Raw genomic sequence first — 20,228 nt, 5'->3', positions numbered from 1 at the left:
TTCAGTTGGCCTTGCCATTTAGCTAGAAATGTGCTTACTGCTGATGTAAGTAAAACAAAAGCTTGTTCTCCAATTTTAAATTCCAAGGTGCATGCCTTTCTATTTTATACCCCTTGTTGTGTAGCTTGTATGCAGGTATATTGATCTATGACACTTTTTAATGGGTGGTTGTCCTTTTTTAGGTTCCTAGATAAGTGCTAGGCTAGCTGCCCTTGTGGACCATTTTAAACCTAGCCAATTTCCTTTATGTGCTCAAAATAACCTATCACAATTGGTTATTGACTGGCCTTACCCATCTCATGGTCAATAATTACACTTTACTCCTAACAAAAATAACTCAAGATTCTCAGGATTTTTTGACAATGTCTAACAGTTTTTGATGAACTTTAGTCTGGTAGTTGGCTCAGCCTGGCAGTAGCATAGAGGATTAAGACTGTGAGCTAAAGTTTTGTATGGGGTTTAATTTCTTCAGACTTCATTTGCTTGTTAGGTGACCTTGAGCAAGTCATTTAACCAGAAACTGTTCCCAGGTCACTCCTGAAAATGGGCTGTGTGCCCAGATCTCAGATTTGATGATTTCAGGACTGTGTTTTGCAGAGATAAAAGGAAGTCTTGCAGCCTATTAGTGGCAGTGCTAAGCTTTGAACAGCCTATCTATCACTAGGGGAGTGGTTTTCAGCTCTAGTTTTGTTATACTATTGGCCATTTTGGGCTGCTTCTATCCCTTTCAACTTCCTGCTTTAAAACCCGTGATTGCACAGGTTTGCGTTTGTTTTTACCTCAGCGGATCCATTTGGGCATCCTGCAGAGAATTACAGCAGCAGAAAGGAGAGAGTGAGAGACTTTAATTGTTCAAAAGATCTGTATTCTGTTTTTTATTACCTGCCATACCTTGTTGTAAGTATTTTACAACTGTGTCAAATTATTTAACTGCATTTATGCCGGTTTTGTACATTGCACTTTACTAGATCATTTCTTTTAAATTGTATTTACTGTTACAGGCTACACACTCAAGTGTGCAAACCTTTTAGAGCTTTATAAGTGTATTTTGCTTCTGCATTTTCTGCCTCCCTATTTCTAAAAACAAACAAACAAAAAAAAAAACTACTACAAAACCTATCTGCCTCCTTATTTCCCACCTTTTCTTTAAACCAGTATAGTCCAAATCTCAGATTTGCTGATTTCAGGACTGTGTTTTGTGTTGGGAGTGGAAAAGACCTTGCAGAGATAGAAGGAAGTCTTGCAACTTATCAGTGGCAGTGGTAAACTCTTAACAGCCTATTTATTGCTAGGGGAGTGATTTCCAGCTCTAGTTTTGTTGTACTATTGGCTGTTTTCAGCTGCTTCTATCTCTTTCAGCTTCTTGTTTTAAAACACGTGGTTGTGCGGGTTTGCGATTCGCACAGAGCCGCTGAGCCATGGTTAAATCTATTACTAGAGCCAGAAGGTCTGCTCTTCAAATTTGCCCTAAGATCTAGTCAGTCTCTCAAGTATCAACATTCTAACTTGGCTCTGTACCCAGAAATTGCTCAGAGCTACTTGTAAGCACTATATCATCCTTAAATTGCTGCAGCACTCAACCATCCTTGTCTAGTAAGCAGGAAAACAGTTCTAGTACTTAAATTAAATAAACTCTTATCAAGGCATGTCCAAGGGTCAGCTCCCAGTGTTTTCTCCTGTCCACCTGGTGAATTTGGGCATCTTGGGGAAATGTATCAATTGCCTCATGTATACAGACAACCCTCTCCTCTAACCTCCCAACACTACAACCTGCGAGAGATGCACTTATATAGGCAAGCTGGAAGCCAAGCTCTCTCCAACCAAGACTGAACTAGTCAGTCAAGCGGAGAAGGTCAATACTCGCACAACACCACACTCAACACAGAGTCCCTCAAAACCTTTACCACCAATACCTGCACTTAGCAATGCCAGACACACACATACAGATGCAGAGGTTCTCAATGTAAATTTAAACAAGAAACAGAGACCCCCAAAGCAGATACACAAATAACCACCACCCACCAACACAACCAAAGCAGCACATAGCCCAAAACACCAGTGTGCCACCCAGCAACAGCCCGTAAGGCAAAACAAAGTACCCAACACACTAGTCATAGGTGACTCTATAGTCAGACACACTGATGTCCCACTCACCAGGCTGAATAAAGACAAGATTACAGTCAGCTGCTTGTTGGGTGCCAGGATTTCCCACATAATGCAAGCACTCAGGTCATTCTACGACAGGTATGATTATGATCAAAAGTAGCAACGGATTCACCAATAAGTGCCTCTCACCATTTACTCATCACAGCGAAATGTTAGCAGCTTACTAAAATAAAATTCCTCACTTCCTGGACTTCGCTCGAACAAAACAGTTTATTCACAGCCAAATAACACAAGTGAACGAAAACAAGTAAAATCCAATCCAAATAATCGAAAAAATGAAGTAATTGTACTAGAGTTAAGTGCTTTCACCCAACAAACTGGGCTTCCTCAGAACTGCAAATACCATTCAACTGAAACTTTAAATAACATTTTTGGCGCCAACACATTTGATTTTTTTGTGTATGTGTTCTCTTAAAGCAACAGCATCATTAAACTCCATTCATTTTTTCTCCATATTATGAATTAATACAAATCCATACCTTTCTCTTAAAATACAAAAATCTAACATACATACTTATAAAAATGTGTATCCATGAAATAATTATTTTAAAAACCTTATTGCTTAATTAGTTTAATAAATATTAAATCAAACAGAGGAATATCTTAGCAGAATGAGTGCTTTAACCACTTCGCGCCATTTGAAAGCGCAAATACTATTACTTGATCTCTCTACTACCATGGAGAATAAAATATGAATAATTTAGTTCCTATAAAAACATGCAAATATCATACATCAATATATATTCTGTGTTGATACTAATACTTCGTGACTACTAATAATTATAAATATATATATGATTATTTATAATATTTATAATACTTTTAATACAGTATGTTTATTTGGTATTAGGTATATTATATTTATATTTATATTTATATTCATCTGTTTGATTCTACTTTTGACCATTTGGTTAGTCGTTGGACTGAGCTGAATAGCTTTTTTTTCTGTTGTCGTTTATGCTAGGTATGATTATGACTCTATCATTGTCCATGTTGGTGTGAATGACCTGGGACACACCTCCCTAGACTACATGAAATGAGACATGGAGGAGCTCTCGGATCTGGTAGCCCAGTCAGGCAAGACCCTAGCCCTGAGTAGCATCCTGCCTCACCCAGAATGATGCCCCAGTACAAGGACAAAATGAATGACTTCAACAATTGGCTAAGTTTCTGGTGTCTTTCTAAGGGGATCCAGTATCTGTCTGCCTGGGATGACATGATCGACAGGCCATGATGCTTTGCCAGAGATAGCCTGAACTTGTTGCCTCTGGGATTCAGGTTACTGGCCAAGGGTCTTTCCGCCCCTATTGTGCCTTTTTAGGCAAAGGACAAAACTAGCACCATAACAAGTCCAAGCAAGCTAAACCTGACGGCAATGCTACTCAATGCTAGAAGTCTCAACCAGAAAATGAACCAGCTCGAAGCAGTCTTTAAAATGGAGAACATTGATATCTCTGCAGTGACAGAAACCTGGTGCAAGGCTCCAGAGAGCACCCCGACTATACCAGGATACAGCTCATACCACACCTTTCGGTCACCCAATCAGGACTGGAACACTAAAGGCAGAGGTGTGTCCATACTCCTCAAGACTATCCACACCTCCAGGCTTGTTGCCCAGCATAATGCATCTGAAATTCTCCAAGTGCAACTAACACTAGGCAAGACTGCAATCCAAATTGTAGCTTGCTACAGATCCTCTACTATGCCCCAAGACTGCCACTCCACTTTTTTCAACATACTGGAAAATATTCAGGTAAAACCAAACACCATAATACTAGGTGATTTCAACTATCCCACCATTGACTGGAAAAGCTACACAAGTACCAACACATTTGCTTAATGTTTTTTGGAATTCATAAATGACAATGCCTTGGACCAGCTTATCCATACCCCCACCAGGGGCACAAATGTCCTGGACCTGATCATTACCAACATGGAAGACAGATGCTCCACTCCACAGGTCAGCTCCTCATTGGTCAGATATGACCATAAGCTAATCACCCTAGGCATCCACATCCCACCTCCACCCTCCCACCAAGGTAACCACCTTAAAATTTTTTCCAAGGCCAACTTCAAGTTTCTCAAGACTGAAGTGGCAAACTTCACAACACTCATGCACGTGGAATGTGAAAGCGAGTACACAGAATTTTTCAATAATGCATTGCATGAACACACACACACTTGTGCATAGATCACGCCATCCAAAATAGAACCAAGATGCTATCTTCCAAAAAAGGAAGCCAATCTGGTGGTCCCCCGCCATAAACAAACTGTACAACAGAAGAAAGAAATTCCTGCAAAAAAGAGTAAAAACCCAGGATTGGAAAAATTCCCCTGGTCAGCATCAGTAAGAAGCTGAGATCCATCATAAAATCCTCCAAAGCTAGTTACAAGAACAAAATTGCCACAGATTCTAAAGACAACCACAAGGCATTCTACAATTATATCAAGAACCTCAATGGTAACACTCCGATTTGCTCTGAGTTACAGCATAATAGCACAAAATATACTGATCCAACTGATATTGCCAACACTCTGGCAGATAGGTTCTGTGCCAATTTCACCCCCCTCTCACCCCCCAAAGGGTCCATCTCAATACCAGAAGAATGCCAAGTCCCAGTAATCACGGCTGCACAGGTAAAAACGTCACTAGCCAAAGCCAAGAATACAGCATCCAAGGGACCAGACAGCATCCTGGGCTGTGTCCTACATGAACTACAAAACAGACTGGCACTCCACCTATGTACCATGTTCAATGTTAACCTCACCTCAGACTTTATGCCCACTGAATGGTGCACAGCTACAGTTATCCCACTCCATAAGGGGTGTCCGCCACGGACCCAGGTAGCTACGACCCCATCAGTCTGATGAGTTTGGTCTGTAAGGCCATGGAACATATCATCATGGAACTCATAAACAGGGATATTGGAAACCTCCAGTCTCTAGACCCCACACATTTTGTGTTCATAAAAGGTGGATCATGTCTCCTAAATCTGATTGACTTCTTTGAAACAGTCACCAGAGCCATATATGCAAGTCAAACAGCATGAGAATCACCCACTCTTGGAATCTAAATTTAGTCAGTGACTCAAACAAAACATGATGGAGAGAGAGACGTGTCTCAGAGACTCTTTCTTTGAAACAGGCTTTCTATTCAGGTTAAGCAGAGCCCTTTCTTGGCTCTCTTCAAATGAAATTTGGATCAATGGATGGGAATCATAAAGTCACACCTGGGTAGCATCTATGTCCTTATGGATAGGGGCAATCTGTCAGATACTTGAGGCATAGGTACAAACCCATGCCATCCTCTTGCCCCTAGGGTCCATATATTGGGCAAAATGGGGTCATATTGGCTAGCCTTGTAAGGGCTCTTAAGTCAGTGACCTAGTAATCTTCTATGAACCTATAAACCTAAATGGCTATTCAGTCACAAGTACACCAGTAATGTGGACAATTGCCATCACATGATGTATTCATCATAAAATCATGAATAATCTCAACATACACACTATCTACTATGTTTCTAATACAGTGTGTTGACCAAAAACAATGAGCTAACAATCTAAGAAAACATTGACAGACAATGAATAAATGAACACCAAAGTATACTCTCCTCTTAACTCACATTATGTTGCTTATCCTGCAGATTTTATAATAATAATAATAATAATTATTATTATTATTATTATTATGCTTTTTATATAATAACTCAAAAGGACTAAATGCTGTTAAGGCTTATGGCACTCCTCTATTGACAGACAGGAGGTATGGTAACAACTGGTCACAGGTTTTTACAATTTGATTCAAAAACTTTTTTCTACATAGATTTTAATGATCCAGTGTCCTTCTGCATGGTGGTGATTCACTGACATTTTTATTGCTTGACCTCAAGACAATGGTATAGATGGTGCATTAGTCAGAACAGAAATGGAGTCCCCTGGTCAGTGAGCATTTCCCTCGGTATACATACTCTGGAAATAAGGATTAGCTCCTTAGTTGTGTATTTAATATCAACCTTACATAGTGACATTACTTCACAGCACTTAATTGCATAGTTCAAAATACTGAAATTATATTGAAACCCATATCTGGATTTTATCAGTAGCCAAACAATAGCAGTATATTCAAATGAAATTTCTGTGATAGGTACCGAAATCAAATGATTTTTAAAATGGTAGTATGGAACTGGCATTCAGGACACCCTTCACAGATGTTCTCACTTTCTTTTATTATTCATGGCTAGTGAAATCTTGATAAGACTTTTGCTTTAAATGTATCCATTCCCAAGTGTCTTCCTAATACATGATGATTTGTTAATCTTATCACTAGATTTTTTGAAAGGCATAAGCACCAATAACTGCTGCAATAATTTCTTTGTAATTTTATTTACTCTGTAAAGCACATTTTTTGTAACTGAAAGTATAGGTTAGACAGAGGAGGACTCTCGTCTTCTTTTTCCCGATACAACTCTTAAATATATTGCCATTATTTCCTCAAAGTGTCATCTTCACTCTGTCCATTTTTAAAATTTATGTGGCTTAGCTGAAGGTCAGCCAACTGGAATTTCCTCCAAGTCAGCCTATCATGAGGTCGAAGTTAGTGCCTTCTCTCTTATTAACTCAGGCAATGGAGTCTCAATGTTTATTTTGTTCTTTAGTGCCATTTGCTATATCTTCCCTTTTAATTGTTCTTTTTTCATTCCTCTATGAAGCTGATGCTTACAGCCCTCTTTCATAAAGAGCTTAGTAATTGCAATTCTGAAAAAAAGGAAACCTGTGACTTATGAGAAAAATATTCAAAGTTTAAGATTGTTGTACCTCCAATTATTCACCCTACTCTGACTGAAAGAAATCTCATAGTTAGTAAAATGAGCAGGAGGGGGTCGGAAGACAGAATCTCCCATGCCTGGTTGTATAGGACAGTGAAGCCCACCTTTCAAAAATGCTTTAAAGTCATTTCAGTGGGTTTTAATTTTTACTGTTTTTTTTCCTGAAAACTTTCCCTCTTTATCTGCATTCATAGAGCCACTTCCAGTCAGACCTGTGCCCATTTGTTTCCTAGGCATCTTGGGTTTTGCCTTTTGCAGATCCCTGGAATCATTTTAACTGCTGGTATTACAGTTATTTACTTTGGTACTGTTTTACTTCTATTTTATTTTTTCCCTCTCTTTAAACACATACCTCTCAACCTCCTAAAGTAAGAAATCTGGACACAACCAATAGCCAAACATAATGCGGTGATAAAGCCACAAAAATAGGGACAATTTTTAGATATTGTTCTTATAAACTTAAAAAGTTGGTAGACTAACAAGTTTTGTGTTACTACATATGATCGGAAGAATATAATGTCTGAAACTCAAATTTCTGTCATTTTCCTATTATTTCATTTGTCTGTGATTTACCAGAAAAATTAACCCTAATCTGACCTGTATGGTTCTCCTAGTTAGTTTAAATAAGTAGCAAGGGTTTTGAGAAACACAGGCATGAGGCTTTTATTATTATTTTATTTATTATTAAGGGCCCAAACAGAGAGATGATAAATCAGCAAGTAAAGGAGAGAGGTATTGCTGGAATTGCACTCATCCTCAAGTCTTGGTGAGGACCTTCAAAAGATGGATTCTGTTTAATACAAAATCACCAAGACAACACTAATATATAGACTGTATTTTATATAACATATATCAGGGACAGATGTAGGCTGAAAAAATTAAAAAGACAGCTGGGTGCACAAGACCCAGAATAAAAAAGTGCCCAATCCTGGTAAGCACACTGGTGCCAGGACTGGAAAAGATGACAGTGTAGAATCCTCAAGACACAGAAATATTCCTACAATGGGGCTAGGCCAGGCTCAGGAGGAGGATGGCCCACCTGTTGTAGAAGGAAGTAGTAATCCACAAAAGTCACAAAAAGTGATAGGCCAAAAAGGAACCACAAAGATGATGGAGTAGACAGTTGATGATAAGAAAGAAATTATGTATTGATATTATTATGCAAGAAGCCCAGATTTTCCAGACAGAAGACATACAAAATGATTAAGAGAGAAATGAGTGTAAAGAAAAATATTTGTACAAGTAAAACTGTCAGAAGCTTCAATAAAGTTTTGTGTTCATTAATACAACAGATTTATGAAAAATATTATATAGACCAAGAAGATTTGGGCCATTTGGAAACAGAAGCAACTGGGGAAGTGCAAAAATATAAAGAACATAATCTAGAGTTTTTTGGAAGGTATAAAAAAGAAATGTGGACATGGGAAAGAAAGTGAGATCTGATATGGTGCAACATTTATGCAAAGGAGAAAGCCAAAATAATAAAAAAAACCAAAAAAAAACCAGTCCCAAAGGTTTTTGAAGAGAAATACAGGCAAAGGCATCCAGATATGGAAAATTTCACAATACAAACAATTAGATCACAAAGAGGGAGCATAGAATGGAAGATTAGATAGTAAAGTAGAAGTTAAAAACTAGAAGCTGAAGTTTTAGAATACCTGCAAAGTGAAGGATTTAGTATAGAAAGTGTAACAATCACAGCATGGTGGAACAATGAGCTCCCAAATAAGGAGAAATGGGAGGAGCAGGAGACATCTGAAGAATAAATATGGGCACTGGAAAGAAAAAGAGATTTGATATGGTGAAATATTTATGCAAAGGAAGAAGCAAAACTAATCAACATAAAAATGTCAGCACCAAATATATTTGAAGATAAATATAGACAAATGAATCATCATATGTAAAATTTTACAATACAATAAATAAACAAAGAGGAAAAGTAGAAAAGAGGATTAGTAATGGAGATGTTAAAGAAATAGAAAATGTGGTCATGGATTACCTGTGAAAAGAAGGATTTAGTGTAGAAATTGATAACATTACAGCAGGATAGATCAATGGATCCCCAAATTAAGGAGAAATCAGTGGACGTGGAAACATCTGATCAGTTGCCATATGAAGATACTTTGGAGCCTTCCACAGGAAAAAAGTACAAAAGTTCAGTTGAGATGCACAGCAAGGGAAGGAACAGGGAACTGTGGAAACTCTGATGCAGTCAATGTTGTGGAGTGATAGGCCAGTGAGTTCCTATTTGAAAGAGAAACGGATGACACAGGTTGAAATTGATGAGAATGTGGCACAGGAAGATGCTCTGGACCTTTCTGTAGAATGCCCGCAGCAAATGGAGAACAACAAATGTGTCTTCAGTTTAGAAGAAAATGATCTAAGAGAAGAGTTGCTTGACTTAATAGAGATGGACAGACATATTAAGATCAGAGAAAGAAATAGACTACAGAAAGTCAATAAAACTCAAAAAAGTTAGAAGTTTGCTAAAACACTTGAGCACAGTAACTAGGACTGTTCATAGAGATTCATGTGATATAGCAGAAGTAAATAGGATATATTACTGTGCAGCCAAATAACAGATAAACTCTTACCAAAAAACACAGGGCAGTAAGGGAAATGAAGGGGCGAAATCAAAGACCATCATGGAAATATTGAATAGAGAAAACTATAAAGCAATGAAGACAAGAAGTTTCACTTTAGAAGAGTACAGAAGAGGAAGCAAATAATCAACAAAAATTATCAGAAAAATAGACATGATAAAAGTAATGCAGAATATCAGAACAGATCAGGATGTATTGTGTACTATTGCAAATAATAAACTGAAAATATCAGCACAGGCAGTAAAACTTAGAAGATATGAAGATAAATATAAAAGTACAAAATCAACAATTTATTGATGACGCAAAACAGATTTACAGATAATTGGAAAACAAGGCAAAATTAATTGAAAAATCATCAAAAAAAAAAAAAAAAAAGAAATAGATACATTTTGGAGAAATATCTTTGAAGACACTGTGGAACATAACAAAAATGCTGAATGGACAGAAGAAGTAAAAGAAAGAATAAGAAGTTCAAATGTATAGGATATGAAATGGGATGAAGTAACAGCCAAAGAGATTGAAACAAAGTTAAGAAAAGTTTCTAATTGGAAAATACCAGGCCCAGTTGTAGTACGTAACTTTTGGCTAAAAGTATTAAGATCTTTGCATGAAGATTTAGCCATGAGTAAGAACTATTTATATGCGCACTCCAAACAGACACCAACCTGGTTAACAACAAGAAAAAACAATACTCCTCCTTAACAGTGAATCTGTAAGCTATCCTAAAAACTATAGACCAATAACTTGCCTTCCAACTACATATAAACTATACACTGGAATTGATGCCATCAAAGTTTATAGTCATCTAGAAAAAAACTCAGTCATGGCAATAGAACAAAAGGGTGAAAAAAACAACGGATCATTTGTTGTAAATAAAGTCATAATGGAAAACTGTAAAAAGGGGAATAATCTAAGGATGGAATGGATACTACTGTGCTTTTGTTGAGAGAAAAAGCAAAGAGACATTGATTGCTAGCTGTATGAAGCTGTGGTGAGACCAGTACTATTAATAGCCAGGAATATCAATAGGCAAGTTTTGTCCTTTCACTAAGTACTGATAGATTAGCTAGTCCCTAAACTAACAAAAGAGTATCACCTTAAATACGTCATCCATAAATCTTTAGTCTTTGATACAGCAGTCTCTCATCAGCCCCCGTGTTCTTCACAAGCCACAGTCCTCCACACTCTGATAACATGTCTCAGCAATCTGCTTTCATCCATCTGTGGCCAGTCTGATTGCATTGGGTGTTGTAAGACAGTATAGCAACTGCATTCTGCTTACCAAATGTTCAGTGATGCAGCCAATTGATAGTACAACTTGAAAGTGATGTAAATATTTAACAAACATAGGGATAGTCTTCTCATATCAATCCACTTTTGGTAAACATCATACCTCCACAACACGACACAAATGACAGCACTCTGCTATGCCCAGAAATAAAAAATCTCAACATTTCCTAAAACACACTCTAAAATATCCCAGCCTCCAGTACACAATTCAATATCTACTACTTATCCTTTCACATATGTTGCAATGCCACACAGGACACCCAAGAGTCTTATGTAAACAGGCTCACAATGTCTGATTCCATACAATGAAATGTTTTAGTTATAGGTGGCTCTATAGTTAGCCATACAGACTCCAATCTCACCAGACTATTAAATAACAGGGTGACTATAAACTAATCTATGTTGGTTACATTTGTAGTAACCATTTCTAATCGGAGTTGCTGGCTACTGAGACTTGTCTGCATATATCAGCTGGACACAAGCTGATTTAAGTATACTTTTCTCTGCACTTATTTAAGAAAGATTTGATTCAGTAAATATTGTGTGTCTCTGTCTATCTGCAGTTAGTTCCTCACCCCCTCCCTGTTTCCTGTTGTGGTGTTAATCTTGGTGGCTTTGGAATTGCCCGCCACTGCTGTAAATCTGTTTTTGGACACTCCTCCTGGACCCATCAAATTTGCTCACTCAATTGAGTACAGTGAGATCATATTTTGATTTCAGATACTCCTACCAGTCCCATCTCCTCTGCTGTGTACAGAGAGAGCACTTGGGAAGGACATTCCCATATAATATCTTAATCTGCTCTGTTTCCTCCCTCTCCACAAAAAAAATAAATAAATTGCACTTCATCTGCTTTACTGTATTTGTGTTTCTTCCTACTTTGTTACCTTATTTTGTGTTTGTCTCTTCTTAAAAGTACTCAGTTGAATTTATTCTGCTACCTTTATTACTGCTTGTTAGTACCCTGAATAAATTGTAACGGTTATTCTAAGGCTTTTGGTTAAAGCACTTGGGCTTCAAACCAGTTGTTTTACATTAAGAAGGTTTGTGGTCTGCACTGTTGTGGCAGGACAGGTAGCGTACATCCTTCTAAGTTGGGAACTGCTGATTGAAGGCTCAGTGTCTGTTATTCTAAAAGTGTATTAGTTCTGGGTTAAGCCTTTGGGCTTCAGGCCAGTTATTCTACATTAAGAAGGTTTGTGGCCTGCACTCTTGTGAGAGGAGAGGCTAAATTCTGCCCTTCTGAAGTGGGAATTTCTAGTTAAAGGCTTATTGCACATGCTTACTTGAACTGTTTCTTTCTGAAATCAGTACGCCTTGTTTGCTGTAGCATAGACTAGATTCAGGCCTGCTGGATCTAGCTTTGTTTGCATAACTTGTGCACTGATCCAGGCCATCTTTTCTGGAGAACGTTTTTCTGTACCCTAGTAGCAGGAGTGTGTAGTTAGAACTTGTCTGATTGAAGACTGCTGGAACAGGGCTCATTTCTGTGCTTTTTAACTGGTTAATTGGGTAAAGTGTTGTTTTGATTGTGTCTGCTCTATTTTCTGGAAAAAAAAAAAAAATGTATATATATATATATATATATATATATATATATATATATATATATATATATATATATATATATATATATATATATATATATATATATATATATATACTTGTTTCCCTTACAAGTCTCTGTGTTGCCCAAACCTTACTTGGATAAAAGGAAGTTTCTCTGTTCACCTGTGAGAGAGGGGGACTTTGAGCAGCCTATCTGTCCCTGGAGGAGTGGTTTCAGCCCAAAAGTTAGTAGTTTATTGGCCATTTTGGGCTAATTTCTATCTCTTTCATTTCCCTGCTATACAAACAGCATTTGCTCTGTTATTGAGCTTGTATTCCATTCAACAAGTGCCTTCCAGGTGTTCTGCAGAGTCTACAGCAGCTGAGAGACAAAAAAGAGACTTTGGAGTGATTAAGTATCATTTTTCTCCTTTTCTTGCAGTCTTAAACTAATTCCACCCAAAACACCATTTATTTTAGCATTTCTGTGATTTAAAAAGTTTGTTATTGCTACATATTGTACTTATTTGCTGCTTGCACTTGAATTAAGTTGTTTTTGTGTTTAAATAATCTGTTTAACTGTTGTTGGCTACAGACTAAAGTGTGATAGCCTTTTCTGTGCATTTAAAGTGTTGTTTTGATTGTATCTGCTCTATTTTCTGAGGAAAAAAAAATATATATACTTGTTTCCTGCCTTTCTGAACTAGTATAGTCCAGTTTTCAGGCTATTGCTGAATCCAGGGCTGTGTTACAAGCTTCTGTCTTGCCCATACCTTACTTGGATAGAAGGAAGTCTGTCTGTTCACCCGTGAGAGAGGGGAGCTTTGAGCACCCTATCTGTCCCTGAAGGAGTGGCTTCAGCCCAGAAGTTAGTAGTTTATTGGCCATTTTGGGCTACTTTTAATTGCATCTACTCTATTTTCTGAAAAAAATATATACTTGTTTCCAGCCTTTCTGATCTAGTATAGTCCAGTTTTCAGGTTATTGCTGAATCCAGGGCTGTGTTACAAGTTTCTGTGTTGCCCATACCTTACTTGGATAGAAGGAAATGTTTCTGTTCACTTGTGAGAGGGGAGCTTTGAGCAGCCTATCTGTCCCTGATGGAGTGGTTATAGCCCAGAAGTTAATAGTTTATTGGCCATTTTGGACTACATTTAATTGTATCTGCTCTATTTTCTGAAAAAAATATATACTTGTTTCCCACCTTTCTGAACTAGTATAGTCCAGTTTTCAGGTTATTGCTGAATCCAGGGCTGCATTACACGTTTCTGTGTTGCCCATACCTTACTTGGATAGAAGGAAGTTTCTCTGTTCACCTATGAGAGAGGAGAGCTTTGAGCAGCCTATCTGTCCCTGATGGAGTGGTTTCAGCCCAGAAGTTAGTAGTTTATTGGCCATTTGGGCTAATTTCTATTTCTTTCACTTTCCTGCTATAAAAACCACATTTGCGTGGTTTTGTGCACCAGGCAGCGCCAGTTAGCTAGAGTTAAACTATTCTCGGCTCCACAAAGTCTACTCTTCAATTACTCCCTTGGAACTACACAAGCCTTCAACTTTAGCAATCAAACCATTCATTTCACAGTCATGCACTTGCTTAAAACTCATAGCAAGCACTAATTAACCCTAGAACTAGACCCCACTATACTGTCCAGAAGGACAAGGCTCTCTATTCGTCCCCACCAGCCAATCAGAAAACAGCTTACTCTACCTATTCAGGCATGTCCAAAGGGCAGTTTCCTGTGTACTCTCCAGTTCAACTGGTGAATCTGAGCATTTTGAGGCAATGTTACAACTGCCTCATGTACACAGACAGCCCTCTCCTCCTACCACCAAACACTAATATATGTGAGAGATGCAATTATACAGCCAAACTGGAAGCAAAGCTCTCTCAACCCAAGACTGGAACTGACAGTCAAGAGGAGAAGGGTAATACTTGCAACACACCACCAGTCTCACATAGACCTAATAAACCAACACCGGCAAATAACACACAGGAATACATGAAAACATACTCGGAGGCACTAAATAAAAATCTGCAAAAGCAACAGAGACCTCCAAAGCAGACATCCAAGCAACTTCCACACCCCATCACCAACCATGAAACTATTAATTTACATAATCAGTGTGCCACGCAATCTCAGCCCTTAAGGCAAAATAACATACCCAACACACTAGTAATAGGCGACTCTATAGTCAGGCACACTGATGTCCCACTAACTAGGCTGGATAAGGAGAAGGTTACAGTTAGCTGCCTGTTGGGTGCCAGGATTCACCACATAACGCAAGCACTCAGGTCACTCCAGAACAAGTACAAATATGACTCTGTCATTGTCCATGTTGGTGTGAATGACCTGAGACGTACCTCCCTGGACTACATGAAAAGAGACATGGAAGAGCTCTCTGATCATGTTGCCCAGGCTGGTATGACCCTAACCCTGAGTAGCATCCTGCCCTCACCAAGACGGATGCCACAGTATAAAGAAAAAATTATCAATTTCAACAATTGGCTAAGTTTCTGGTGTCATTCAAAGGGGATCCAGTATATGTCCACCTGGGATGACATGCTCGACAAGCCACATTGCTTCGCAAGAGATGGCTTGCACCTGTCACCCTTAGGCTTTCGAATACTGGCCAAGGCTCTTGCCATCCCCATACTGCCTTTTTTAGGCAAGGCTCAAAAGACAAACCCACCACCATAAATAGCACAAGTAACCAAAAACTGAGGGTAATGCTACTCAATGCCAGAAGTCTAAACCTCAAAATGCACGCACTTGAGGCACTCCTCAGTATGGAGAACATCTACATCTGTGCAGTAACAGAAACCTGGTTTAAGGCTCCTGACAGCACCCCAGCACTACTAGGCTATAACTCATACCATACCTTTCGGCCACAGAACCAGGACCGAAACACAAAAGGCGGGGATGTATCCATATTCATCAAGGATACCCACACCTCCAGGTTAGTGGTGCAGCATAATGCATCAGAGATCATCCATGTGCAACCACCAACGGGCAAAACTGCAATCCAAATTGTAGCTTGCTACAGATCACCCACCATGTCCCAGGACCCTCATTCTGCATTTGGAGACACTGGGAAATATAAAGGTCCTACCAAACACCCCAATACTGGGTGATTTCAATTACCCAAGCACAAACTGAGAGAGCTACTCAAGTACTAACTCCCTTGCCCAACGCTTCCTAGAATTTATAAACTCGAATGCCCTAGATCAACTAGTCAACACCCCCACCAGCGGGAACAACATATTGGACCTGGTCATCACCAACATGGGTAACCGGTGTTCCACACCAGAGGTCAACCCCTCACTGGTTAGATCAGACCATAGACTAATCACTCTGGATATCCACATTCCACCCCCATCCCCAATCAAGGAAACCACCGTGAAAAACTTTTCAAAAGCAAACTTCACGTTATTTAAGACCGAGGTGGAAAGGTTCACAGCCCCCATGCTAAAGGACAATGCTGTCCAAGCTGCTGAAACCCTTACAAAGGCACTCTATGAGCATCTGCAGGAATGCATGGATCGTGCTATCCCAAGTAAAATCAAGAATCACTCCTCCAAGAAAAGGAAGCCAGTCTGGTGGACCCCTGCCATAAACAAGCTATATAATAGAAGGGGGAAACTAGTACAGAAAAGAGTAAAATCCCAAGAAGGAAAGACATTCCTGATCAGTATCAGCAAGAAACTACGATCCCTCATTAAATCATCCAAGGCTAGTTTCGAAAGAAAAATTGCCAATGACTCCAAAGATAACCACAAAGCATTCTTTAGCTATGTCAAGAACCTAAGTGGAAACTCTCAGATCTGCTCTGAGTTAGTGCAGAATGGCACAAAATACACTGAACCGACTGATATTGCCAACATTCTGGCAGACAGGTTTAGTGCAAACTTCACCCCCTCTCACCCCCCTAAAGGGCAGACAACCATACCAGAAGAATGTAGGGCCCCGTCAATCACCAACACACAGGTTAAAACAGCCTTATCCAAAGCCAAAAACACAGCTTCAATGGGACCGGACAAGAGCTCCAAAGTTAACTAACCCCTCACCTAAACACACTGTTCAAACTCAGCCTCTCTTCAGGCTACATACCCACAGAATGGTGCACAGCAACAGTTATCCTGCTCCATAAAGGTGGAGCCACAACGGACCCCAGGAACTATCGCCCTATAAGCCTGATTAGCCTGGTCTGCAAGGCTATGGAGCGCATCATCATGGAACTCATTAACAGCAACATTGGGAACCTCCAAACCTTGGACACTACCCAGTTTGGCTTTGTTATAAACCTGGTGGACTTCATTGAGACAGTTACCAAGGCATTAGATGAGGGAAAGGAGGTCCACACAGCCTACCTAGACCTCGCAAAGGCTTTTGACACCATTCTCCATTCTAGTATTATAGACAAGCTCACCAGCTTGAACATAAACCCCTATGTCACAATATGGGTTACCTACTGGCTCATGGATAGAACCCACATGGTGAGAGTTGCAGGCTCTATGTCCGACTCTAAACCGGTTACAAGTGGCATCCCCCAGAACTCCTAGGACCCCTCCTGTTTGGTATATACTTCTCAGAGGTACAGGCAAGCATAGGAGGACTATGGCTGACCATGTTCGCAGACAACTGCAAACTAGGGGCCATAATTGATTCCCTGGCTGATACAGATACCCTCCAGAAGGGCCTCACTGAGATGGATACCTGGTGTCAAAATCATGGCCTCAAACTAAATGTCAAAAAGTGCATAGTCATCCCCTTTGGAAAAAACAAAGTATCCACAAACTACCACATAGGTGGCAGAAACTAAATACAGAAAATGTAATAAGAGATCCGGGGACCCAAGTAGATAGTAATTTCTCCTTTGATAATCATATTGCCAAGGTTTTTAGAAAATCCTTCTATGTGGCCCACCTAATCACAAAAGGGTTTGCATCTAGAACAAAAGAGGTTATTGTGCCTCTCTACTCATCACTCATTAGACCCAACATTTGGGATGTACCTTGCAAGACACTTGCAACAGTTGGAAAGACCACAAAAGTACCTCACCAAGAGGATTACTGGCCTCAAACAAATGCCCTATGCAGCCCGACTCAAGAAACTCCAACTGTACTTGGTTGTATACCGCTTACTCAGAGGTGATCTCTCCCTGACATACAAGGCCATGTCCAACCCAGAATTGATGGACATGCTCCACCAAAAAAAAAACAAATCCCGGAGAGCCACATGCTCTAGAGATATAAACCTCACCACAACGATAAATAGGACATGCCGAAGGGATAGATTCCTGTCCCAGAGACTCCATGTTTGAAACAGGATTCCAGTATATATCAAGCAGAGCCCCTCACTAACACTCTTCAAGAGAAACCTTGACGGGTGGATAGGAAACAGAAATTTTACCCCAGGGATCACTGCAGTGGCTCTGCTGGACAGTGGCACATTGAACTAATGGCTCTGCTGGACAGGGGCACAGGGAACTAATCTAAGGGGGTGGCGAAAGCCAACACATTCTGGCTAGGCTTATAAATGCCCTTGGGCAGATAGCCTAGTACTTACCTATGAACCTATGAACCAGTGCGAGGATCTGTGTCATGTTACATGGGCCCCAAGGGCCCCTAAGCCAGCTGCCCATGTTGCAATGAAGGACCTGAGGTATGCCACCTAGAAGGACATTCAGAGAGATGTGATGGAATGAATATGTCAGAAGCAAGAAACATACTTGCATCGTTTTGTATCTTGCCTTCATGAAGAATGATGCCTAGATGCCAAGACAAGAGAATTGGATTTAGCAGTTAGTTACATTATTGCTGTCATTCTAAGGGAATCCAGTATAAGTTGGTCTGGGATGAAATGGTAGGAAAGACTTCCTGTTGTGCCTGGATGGGTTTTAATTCTTATACCAGGGCTTTTAGATACTAGTTAATACTTTAATAGAACGAAAGGAAAAAAAAAAACGTAAGCGCTTTCACGGAACTTATTCTCCACTTCATCAGAACATAAGTTCCATGAAAGCGCTTACGTTTTATTTTTTTATTTATTTATTTTTTTCCTTCGTTCTATTAAAGTATTTATATTGTTTTAATACGTTAAAGTTCGATATTTGCATTTATTACTTTGTGGTAGTTGCTGCTTCCTTTAACAAAGGGATACGTTTTACGAATTGGATCTATTGGGACTTTGCCTTGGGGTTGTTTGTTTAATATATATATATATATATATATATATATATATATATATATATATATATATATATATATATATCTATACACACACACACATATATATATATATATATATATATATATATATATATATATATATATATATATATATATGCGTGTGTGTGTGTGTGTATGTATGGAGAGATAACTACAATATGTATATAGAGAGAAAGAAATCTATTCTGGATTAACATACAGTGATTCCTTTTTCATTACAATCACCAAGATATGAAAATACTTGTGGAATGGGTGGGTATGTAGCATACTGTTATGGGCAGCTGTCAACGGCAAACAGCTTTCTATGCTAAGAATGCAACATTCATATGGACAACATACATATGTGTGAAAACATGCATTAGTGTTCACAAAAGTTGCCCAAAATGAACATTACAATGAAAATATTATCATCTGCAAAAATGCTTTCCAAAAGAAGCAAAATGTAATCAGAATCATAATATACCAATAGTATCTTCCATGCAAGTCTTCAGCTTCAAAGAATATATGGCAGAAACACTATATATTTGCATATATTGAACATTGACCTAAAAAAGTGACACAGCACAACATATATGACAGAAAATAAATGGACATACCTGGTTATCAGGAAGCTACATTATTTCTCCATGTGGAGTTATCATAGATATATATATATATATATATATATATATATATATATATATATATATATATATATATATATATATGAGCATCTCAGAATACTAGTGTCTTATATGACTTAGTGGGCTGACATATTTTGCTGTTCAGTGCCATATACTATTGGCAGACAGATAGTACATAGAGATGCTGTCTGCCATTGCTGAGTCCAAAAGTATGTTCCAAAATCCAAACGTCTTACAAAAGAACTCGGCCCTGTTGGTGTAGGGGGATAATATATTTATATGACCCAAGCAAGCTGGTTTTAATTAGTGTCCCTAGTACCTGTAAGACCTGGTAGAAGAAAGTAGGGATTAAGAGGCTATGCTTGCCTATCCCTCCTTCATATGAGGCATGGGGATGGCATACTGATATCAGGAACGCCATTCATGAAGTCTCAGTTAAACCCACAGCCATAACCAGTAGTCAGAGTAGGTGAATAAGGGTTATAACTTGGAGGCATGTGGATTCCACTAAACAGATGTTCATGCCTAACAGCTCACAATGCTCTGCTGAATGAAGAAAGAAGAGAAGGGATTTATCCTCCCAATACTGTGTCAAGCCATCTGCTGCGATCTCCCAGCCTCATGCTTCTCCTGCACATTGTCATCATCAGTCTATACTATCTGGTGAACCTGGCCTGGGGGGAGAGGAAATACTGGATGATACTGACTAACTGTTGCATCATGGGCAAGAAGGATCATGAGAACCAGATTTCTTCAGATTCATTGCACGTGTGGCTGCTACACTATCTGGTAAACATAATGCATACTGAAAATATTTTATATTACCTGTGTATGCCACTGCTGTCAGCACATTGTGTAGCATATGTTTACTGTTATGCAATCATATAAACTTTTCAGCAAGTATGCAACAAGTACTCATGGGTAACTGGGTAATACACTAA

This window comes from Protopterus annectens, chromosome 6.part0 (genome assembly GCF_019279795.1).
Source record: "Protopterus annectens isolate FY-2018-M chromosome 6.part0, PAN1.0, whole genome shotgun sequence".
Classification (NCBI taxonomy): Eukaryota; Metazoa; Chordata; order Ceratodontiformes; family Protopteridae; genus Protopterus; species Protopterus annectens.
Note: the sequence above shows the minus strand (reverse complement) of the source record.